Source organism: Adiantum capillus-veneris, chromosome 6 (genome assembly GCF_014529385.1).
Source record: "Adiantum capillus-veneris isolate H3 chromosome 6, ASM1452938v2, whole genome shotgun sequence".
NCBI classification, from domain to species: Eukaryota; Viridiplantae; Streptophyta; class Polypodiopsida; order Polypodiales; family Pteridaceae; genus Adiantum; species Adiantum capillus-veneris.
Window position 1 is genome coordinate 1,116,746 of NC_140936.1, and position 10,716 is coordinate 1,127,461.

Genomic DNA, 10,716 nt, shown 5'->3' on the forward strand with positions numbered 1-10,716 from the left:
TCATCAAGCACATCAGTCTGCACTTTCTCATGCTTCTCCAACACAATGTGCACGTCCTTGGTCTTCTTCCACAACCAAGTTTTCTTCCTCTTTCATGGAAAAACCTTGTACCTAATGCACTACTATAGCACACTCCATGGAAATCTTCACAAGCATATCCATTGGCACCACATAGCATCTTTACCTACATATCCACTTCAATAGGCATGGCTTCCTCCACTTGGACTTCATCAAGCACATCAGTCTGCACTTTCTCATGCTTCTCCAACACAATGTGCACGTCTTTATCCACATGTATAAGATCAAATTCCTCATACCTTGAGTGGGACGAATCGGTTTCCCATGTCGCAACGGCATCCATTGAACTGCTATTTTCTGTTTCCACTTCTTCTTCCGTCTCAAGATTTGAGATTTCCTTTTCCTTTATCGCCTCAATTACATATGAAAACCATTCTCTTTGACCTTTAGCACTCTACAATGGAGTTTTCACAACCATACCCAAGTTTGCATGTGCACCTTCTATTCGATTTGGAACCACTTGCTCTTCTTGCACAACTGAAGCTTCCCTAACTAGAAACTTTGTTATAGAAATTGCTCCACCTCTTTGCATCCATAGAACCCTTGGTTCCTCTCACACCGGCACTTCCCTTTGCATCAACCTTGGCTTCATGTCGACTGCTTCAATTGGCCTAGGCACCACGCATTTGACAGATTTGTGCCTAGCTTGATGCTTCTTTAAAATCTTCCTGGTCTGCTGTTTCATATATTGCACTACTAAATTTGATAATTTAGTAACATTCTCATTCAAACATCCAAAATTGTTCTCCATCACAAACATACGTGTTTGCAGTGCACGAAACTCTTGTATATCTAGCAGCTCATAGCTATCGTCCGGTCCTTGTGCCACGCAGGTACCCTGCATGAGTGTGTCCAACCGTGAGGAAACATCAGGTGGATTTGGCATAGAGTGCTCGAAATCAAATGTATGATTCATGTTAACATCCAAATCCATGGTGGTGTGTGTTGTGGTAGCAAGAGAATAGAAGATACCTTATCTCCAACGTTGTTGGACGAGAACAATTTGAAACTACCTCGATTGGCCCTGCCAAGTAGAAACTACCAGACGATGATATCGAGTTCGAATAGAAAGCTGTAGCCTTCGTCAAAGCTCCTTGATGCTATAGAGAAATCTATAGCCTTTGTCAAAATTCCTTGATAATATACCCACTTGATACCCTGGTCAAAGAAGATTGTGGCGTGTCTGATCCACTCATCAAATCGGAAATTGCACCACTTTAGTGCTTGTAGTACACACGTGCTACTGACCGATCAAACACTTTGGCGTATATCCCTCCACTTATCTATTATGCTGAAAATGGAGAGTTAGGGCTTCTTGAAGTATGTTGCAAATATTGAAGTCACTATAACTTTTGAGAATTTTTTGAAATTTGGTTTGCCCTCAACCCGTTGCCCTCAACCCGCTCGTCCCGTGGCCTTGATTACTTGTGTCTTTGAGAGCCTGAATTTTCATGCCTATGGAAAATAGGCAAACTTTGGGGGGGGGGGGGGGGGGGGGGGGGGGGGGGCTGCCATGGGCACCCTCCCTTGGTGAATTTGCCCCAAATTTTCCCCTTGGTGAGCGGCTAGTGTAAAAATAGGCGCCCCCTTTTGCAACCCCAAGCTATGGTGACCCTACTGTGCAACGAGCCAGAGAGAAAATGAGAGAGAGAGAGAGAGAGAGAGAGAGAGAGAGAGAGAGAGAGAGAGAGAGATGTTGCTCCACTGCTATCTATTGTTTCGCCGTTGTTGTCATGCACCAAAAGGATAGATGGCCATTTTTTTATACCATGTTGCCTCTTTCCAATGGTGGAAATACAAATGTAAGTCCAAATGTGGAAAATATTTAACCCGCTTATTCGTTGGGAGATATGACATGTTTTACAGAACGCTCGAGCATTTGACATGATACTCCACCACCATAGGACAAGCTATAAAAGTTTCTTGTAAGTGATGGTAGTGGAGAAGTGACATCTTGAATTCCTAATGTGGGCCTCAATAATGATCTCTATTTCTCCTTGCATAGGTACACACCTCCTTAGGAATGAGTTAGAAATCCATCAAAACCCAATCTATACAAAGATCCATCAATTATAGTGAATTTTATGCTTTTGCGTTCTTTTTTTTGCCGTGCGCATGTGGGATTCCCACTGTCCACATGGCAGTTGCGTGTTGATTGGGTCCCACGGACCTCTCAGATGGTACATTGACCGAGGCAATCAATCTAACACAAACCAGCCGTCGATGAAACTTCAACTGAAAGTATCTTGGCATCCCGGACTCCGTTTGCCAGTCTACAAAGACTGACATGCTCCACATGATGAGATCTACACATCCATACACTGATTGAATAATGGGGATCACCTGCCATTTCTATCTCAGATCTGCAAACACCTCCAGCTTCAAAGCGCCATACCTTGCACACCGTGGCTCTGTTTGATGAGTCGTCTAGACCAAATCATTCAGCACTTCAAGCACTAAATTTCCAAGCAAAAAACCAACCCTTCGGACATCCCATTTGGCCCATTTTGAAGATCATCTAGTCTAGAAAACCACATAAAGTATACATCCCTACTGCCACCTGCCTACCCAGGCCTTCCACGTATGCTTTAGCACTTAGCCATGCACTTGTAAACATACACACCACTGCTTGTCCCTATGCTAAGGTTGACACACTTTGGCTGCACCACCGATGGATTTAGGGCCAAGCACCAAAACCGAGTGGGTAACAAGAGTTGTGGGAACTCGGATGAGTAGACCCATAAAACAACTAGAGAATTTGGGATTTAGCTTTTGAAATCCCCTCGTGGTTGCAAGCTTGCATGAGAGCCCACCATGCAGCACCAAATTTCCAATTGAATGTCGCTTGAAGTCCACTGGTGGAGCCTAAATATAGTGCATGAGCTTTGACCTTGGAACCTCACACACCCAAGGTTGGGTATGCTCCACCTAAGTGGCCCACCAAACACGCTTTCTTGTCAAAGTAGTACACCCTATAGACCTTAAGCTTGCTAGAGCAGATAGAGACGAGATTTGGATGCCCAATTAAGCTCCAAATTGAGCATGAATTGGCTCATTAAGCTTAATGCACACACATAAGTTGTAGAGAATTTGAGGCTATGTTGAGCTCAAAAATTGAAGCACAAAATGGTAAAATGCTCACACACATAATTTTTAAGAAAATCAAAGAGTGTATGGAGAAATATATGCTAGGTTTACTACTAATTAAGCACAAATTCCATTGTAACTATTCATATAAGGGTAGTGGCTCTAGGCATTAAGCCATGAACATGCCCAAGACAAGAGTACTTAGCAACTAGATTAGTGCCATCCTACATGAAAATGAATAGAAAATGAATCAACCAAAATGAGCTAGGAGATAACCCACTTGTTTTAGCATGGAGGATTATGCTTAGGATCTAATTAGAGTGATTAGAAAGTGCTAATCACCATAATGGCTCTGATACCACGTAATAGGTTATGGTGGGTTTAGTAATGTGGCAATCATAATGGATAAAGAGAGAGAGAGAGAGAGAGAGAGATTAGTTAAGGGTTAAACAAATTCCCAAGAGATTAGAATGTAAACACACACACACTTGATTATTTAACTTGAGAAAATGATTACAAAGATTATTGTATAGGAATAGCACCTAGTGCTTACACCTATCCAAAGATTACTTAAAAGGGCAATATGCCTCTTGAGCCTTGACGCTTCCATTTGGCTCTAAACATGATTCTTGGGATATCACATGCCAACACATGGCCACACATGGGCTATCACATGATGATGCACACGTGGCATCAACATGGAAATATATATGGATAGGGTGAGTTCCTATGGTGCAAAAAATCTCGCACCTCAACAGGGGGTCTACTAGAGAACTAGTCCCATTCTAGTGTTAAGGCATTACAAGTGAAGTGAGCTCTCATGGAGCTCCCTTGGCCATGGCTACCTTCCCTATGCATGTTTGTGTATGCTATGGAATCTAGTGGCACCACCGTTGTAGTCATTGCCATCAACGGCGTCCGCGTTTGATTGGTGAAATGCTAACGTGGGAACCAGCCAAGGGGCTAGTCCCATACGCCAAACTTTTGAAGGTAAGGAGTGAGGGCACGGATGGTGCCGTAGGTGCCTCACGCAAGGGGTTGTGCATATGGAATCTTGTAGTACAAGCCGCAGGTATAGTGTTTCTTCACATGCAAGAAAGGGGTCCATGAATAGCGTGTATTCAAAAAATTAGAAGGGGGTTTGGCCATGCCCTAAAGGGGTCTTGTTTGGAGGAGCTTAGGAGGCCACAAGAGAGGTTTTCTGGCAAGCTCAACGAGGATCTCTCAGTAGGGTAGAGGTCTTGGACCGGCTTGGAGCCAATGAAGGCACCAACAGGAAGGTTTCTCTTGATGTTCTCAGCGAGGAGAGCCACATGGAGGCAAAACTGAGAATTACCTGAGCTTAGTTTTTTGCGCTTATCGTTTTCACAAACAGAGTTGGTTGTAGCAGCAGGTTTCATGGTGTTTGTAAAAGGTGTTTTTTACTAGAATTGAAGCAAATCATACGAAATTTATGTGTCATTCCTTCCATTTCCCCCTTCTTGTATTTGCTTTGTTCCAACCATCTAGTGCCGGGGTGTGAGATGCGTGTGTCTCCTTGGGCCTCTGTGTGTGTGAGCGAGAAAGAGAGAGTGATGTGCATTGTGAGATTGCTATAAATGGAAAAAATCGGTGTGGTGTGCTTTCAATTGATTGTGTGAAGCATGCGTGCATTGGTATGCATGCAGACAATGATCTCTATGCGGATTGTGTGAGTTTTGAATGCGAACTCCAGTGGATTGTTTAAGTTTCATGTGTGTTTCTGTTTCTCCCTATCCATCTTTTGGTGCCCCCACTGTGGAGCATTTGATTGCTTCAAACTGAAGGCAGAGGTGTGGTTTTTGAGCTGATGAAGTGTAGATTTTGAAGAGAAACTGCTGTTAAAGATGGCTTGGATGGGTTTTCCAACTTTCACTAGGGTGGAAGATGCAAAAATATGGTTGCAAGATTATGATCTGTTTGTGTTGGAGAGAAAATTGACAAGAGAAGAAGGTGCAATTCAAGTTTTTCCGTTGTCGGTTCATGGCAACGCTAAAACGATTATACGATGGTTTGCGAGATGAAGAAAAGGCGGACTAGATGAGTTTTGAAGTAGCTTTTTGATGCCAATATGTGCCAGATGTGCAAGTGCATAAAGTGAAGCGGAAGCTAGATGGTCTAAAGCAAAGCATGGACAAAGATTTTCAAGCTTTTGTGTGGGAATTTGAAGCCCTTTGGAGATAGTTGATGGAGGTAACTGCTACAAAAGTTGTCAATTATTTGAAATTGAGCAAGTTTTTGGATTGCCTTCATGAGGAGGTGTGAGATAAAGTCAAAGTCAATGGGCCTGTGACATATACGAAAGCGGTGACTTTGGAAAGAGGTTGGACAAGAGCGTTGCTGCCATCCATATGCAGGAGCAAGGCTCCAATCAGGGATAGGGTCCCAATCCGGATTCTCTGCACTCTCTCACCCAAAATGAGGTGGACAATTTGTTGAAAAATACAAAAATACCAATTTTTAAGGGAGAGGAAAGATAACACAATAAAGATACGGTGAATATACTCCTTAGTGAATGGGATGGGATTCACGATATGCAATGCACTCTGAATTAGTCAAGGCACTGTAAATAAGTCTAACATTAGAAGGCAAGGCCTACAAATGGTGGATGTCTCTCAAGCAGAAGGGCATCATACCATAGACTTGGACAGTCTTTGAGGGTGTATTTAGAAAAAAAAATGTGCCCACAAATGAAGAGGACAAAAATTCATCTGTTGGGGATGTGTTCCATGTTACAACATAAAACACTATTGGAATATATATTGCATTACCATGATGTCATTCTCAAGCAGGAGGGGTTAGATACCTTTTAGCAGGTACGTGGTTTTATTTACGGTTTTGACACCAGAGCTTAAGAAGTATGTCAAGACTTAGAATCCCAAGACGCATTGGGGAAAACATGAAGAGAAGTGAACAAGTCACGATGAGATGTAATGTGCTATGCAAAACCATTGTCAAAATACCATACATATGAATTCGCAACTTTAAGCATGCATGCATCATGGATAGAAGAGTTATATTGACACTACACACTAAAAGCCCATTTTTAATCAACAACAAAATTTACAAACTCTACAATGACTTGGCATTTGAAGAAGATTTACTCTCTTTCTTACATGCTTCTTTAGCCTTCAGCTTAGGACATTGCCTTATCAATTGATCAGTAGCTCTGCAATAGCTGTAATGCAAGTTTTCCTTTCCTTTCTCAATAGATTACTAGATGCATTTTTGTTATGGGAGCATTTTTCACAAATGGTTTGGTAACTGAAGAAGGAACATTGGAACTAGCAGCATTGTTATTGCTACCTCTTCTTTGTGTAGTAACAAAATCTTGATCAATAGCACGTTGCTTAGCCTTGTTTTTTTATTGACATAGCCTCTTGTAACAACAAAGTGATCCACCCATCAAACTTAATAGCATATCATTTCCATGTGCAACAAGCCTCAGCGTGGAAGCAAAAGTCTAATACAAATCTGGCACTGCATCCAAGGGGGAAATTTTTCCCACTCATTAATTGTTATTTTACAAAAACAAATTCAAATCCTATTATATCTTAATGGATAAAAAGATACAAAATATCAAGGAGTAAAACTAAGAAGGTAAGTGACTCTACCATTGTTGTAAAATTTGAATCTTGCAAGTTGACACTTATTTTGGATCTACATTGACAAAGATGGGAGATGGCTACATATCTTTTATATTATGTGGACTTAGATGTGTGCATGAGAAGATTGATTATCATGGAAAAACAAGACTTTTTTTATTTTATTCAACACTAATTGGCATTTCAATTTCATGTAACATGTCAATTTTTGGATTGAGTGTTCTTAAGTTTCATTTTTTTTTGTGGATGATTAGAGATTATTAATCCTTGAATCATTTGTTTTTTTATTGAGTCCATAAGTGGTGTGTACTTTATGACTCTTTAGTTTTTTTGGAAGCCCTTCAATACTTTTAGTATTATGTTGTTTAGTTAAATTGACTAAAATTTCCAATCTCACCAGTAAGTAGATGGCACATATGTTTGGTTTCTACGAATCTATGTCACATACAGGGGAAATATTATCAAAATTTTCCCAATTAAAAGTTTGTCGTGTTTGAGCTATTGAAAAACCATAATATGTAATTTTTTATTTAAGCTACTATAAAACCATAATATGTAAAACAAGAAGCCACGACATTGTTGTTAGGGTAAGCCCACGCTAGTGGCACCACATGAGAAAGATCCCTACTCTACTAGGATGAATGAGAAGATGACATGGTCCAATAGGAAAAAGATGCAACTTGTCTAACCAATGGGTGTAAAGCGCCAAACCCATTTGAAGGGCTATTTTCTAACCAATCTTTGCACTTTGAGCTATCATCGTTGTGTCTACACTCTGTCTTTATGCTTTTTCCCTAAGCTATAGGTTAACCCTAATTTGGATTTCTCTAACCCTAACCCTAGCATCATGGTGAGCTTACAGCTTCATCTAGCATAACCTAGCTCACTAATGACACTTAGGGTAGAGCACGCTTCCGCTCCCCAATTCTAACAAGTGGTATGAGAGCCGATGGTTTCATGCATAAGCTTATCGCTTTACTAATCTTTATTACATCACAATAATTCTAGTCCCTAACCACCACTTGGGCATGAGCATGCTCCACTACCCTTTTGTGATTAGGTGAGGAGAAACTCACATTTAGCATTGTGTGTGTGCAATTTTCTTTGTTTTATTGTGTTTCCTATCAGCTTGTTTTGTACTAGCACTACTCTCATCGGATTGTACATTTGCTTTGCTAGTTCATGTGTGTGTGTGTAGTACTCTTCATGAGCTTTCCAATGCACTAACCCATGCTTAGATTGCCTTGGGAATCATTGATTAATCGCTTGATTAAGTTGGCCATTTTTTTAGCTCATTTCTACAACTGTCTGTTGAAAAATTAGCCCTTTTAATCATATGTTAATTGCACATAATTTGCATGTGTGTATGCATTTATTTCTCTAAGTACTTTTGGATGTGTGAGGCTGAGTGTTTTCCTTGCTTTGCTCAACCCTCTTGTCATCCTCTCCACCCACCCACTCTTTGCATTGACTTGCCCACTAAAGCCAACACCCCCCCTCATGCTCTATGTGAGCCCCACCTACTGCTATCTTTCATCAGCTAAATCTCCCCTTCAATCCACGATCACGGGAAGTTGTCAATGGTCCGCTCCTTTTCAAGGAGCCAAGGCTCCACACTATTTCGAGCATGATGGGCCTGGTTGAGCACAGTGGCGGTGGAAGGAAAGCAAACGGCAGAGAGGGACATTTAGGAAGGTAGAAAAGGCCTTCTGTGTCGAGCTAGGAGGTTCTCTATGTGCCTATCTCACTGCATGTGTGCGTGCCTTCTCTACGTGCTTGCCGTAAAACACATGCCTTCTCTACGCACACATGCCTTCTCTACGTAGAGAAGGCATGTGTGCGTGCCTTCTCTACGTGCCTGCCGTAAAACACTGCCTCAACTTTCGTCAGTGCTTGTTTTTGTTTTGTTTTTTTTGTCCTGAGCCAAACCCGCTTCAAGTTACCTTTTGTTGCTCAATCATGGCATCATGGAACTCTGTTGTCAGGACCTAACAACTCTTCATGAGCAAACAAGCTCTGCTCCACAACTGTCGGCTCCACCGACTTGCGGTTCACACATTCCTCGCACTTGAGGCAAGTTGCAGAGAATTTTGAAATACAAACTTAGTTGGAAAATATCCCTTAAGCTCTCAGTTCCTCCTCAAGATATAGGAGGAACTTCCCACAAAGCACCACTCCTCGGCCTCATAGAATGCATCTTTGGCATCAAGGCTCCTCATCCTTTGTTCGAGCCTTATTCACACGGGCTTCTGTCTTTTGGCTGCAAAACCCAAGCTCCCATTCCCACACACACAGAGTCCTTTCCACCAAACAAATCCCTCCAAGTCGAGAAAGCACATCCAAGGACACTAATGATGAGCACACACACAAGTAGCATAAGCAATGAGATGTATGTGTGCATTAGCCAAACGGAAACACCCTCAACAAAACGGACCAATGACAAAGCATTATCAAGAGCATCATGCCGTGAATTTAAATCAACAACACAAGATGACGACAACATGAAAATGAAGCAAACAACAACAAAAAATGACAACGTAGACAAAGACGGTGAAGGGGGCGACAATGAAAATCCTTCTCCACTGAATTAAAAATATCCATGAAGGATGTATTACCCTGAGTCATTAGAGAACGTATCTTAGGTCTCATTTGTGAACCATAGCGATGTATCTGGTAGAGAACCGCTATGATGAATCATGAGACATTGAACCATGATGATGAATCATATTGAACCATCATGTTGAATCAGGGTAGCTGAATCCTTTAAACCTAGAAGTATCTTATGACAATATCAACATGCTTGTATTTTGCCCCAAGCTTTGCTTAAGGGGGGCGATTGTTAGGGTAAGCCCATGCTAGTGGTACCACATGGGAAAGATCTCTAGTCTACTAGGATGAATGAGAAGATGGCATGATCCAATAGGAGAAGGATGCAACCTCTCTAACCGGGAAAGATACCTAGTCCACTAGGATGAATGAGAAGATGACATGATCCAATAGGAAAAGGATGCAACTTCTTTAACCAATAGATGTAAAGCACCAAGCTTTATTTCAGAGGCTATTTTCTAATCAATCTTTCTACTTTGAGCTATCATCATTGCGTCTACACTCTGTCTTTATGCTTTTTCCCTAAGCTATAGCTTAACCATAATTTGGATTGCTCTAACCCTAACTCTAGTATCATGGTGAGCTTACGGCTTCATCCACCATAGCCTAGAGTTAGAGTACACTTCCGCTCCCTAATTCTAACAATTGCAACAATGTCTGTATATAAGGGGTGGTTAGTATTGAAGGGACCATATATATGGGGGTTCCCATAATGTGGTTGCACACATGTGACATCCTCCCATGACTAATAGTGAATCCTATCAAGGTGTTTACCAACACATGCCTTCTAACCATCACAAAGGAAGCTGGATTTTGTTAGCGTAAGGTCTACCTAAATGAGTCTAGCTCTACTCATCACATCATGCTACATGCTCGCATGTCTAATAAATTAGAGGTAGCCTCGTGCTTCCTATGACTATGGTTAGATTACTTAGTCAATCAGAGATAAGATATTATTTTATCTTTCTCCTTAAACTACTTTGCCAAGATGGTTTTATAATGGGTGGATTTATCAAGTAAAGCCTCTTTAATCAAGGTCATCGTTATTTCTTCTAAGCACTCTCATGTTGCGTTGGAATAAAACACTCAATAGAGGACCACCTAAGCGAGCCAACGAATTTCAACCTCCATATTGCATTGTTTTAAGCTCGGAGGGGTGCATCAAATATCGAAAAAAACATATTTACCTCCTACCCATGAGATGATAAAGATAAATGAGTTCTTTAGCTTAAAACAATGTAGATTGTCTTTGGAAGAGTACTACTCAAAGTTTGTAAAGTTTGGATGTTATGCACCACCAATGACCATACAACAACTGTCA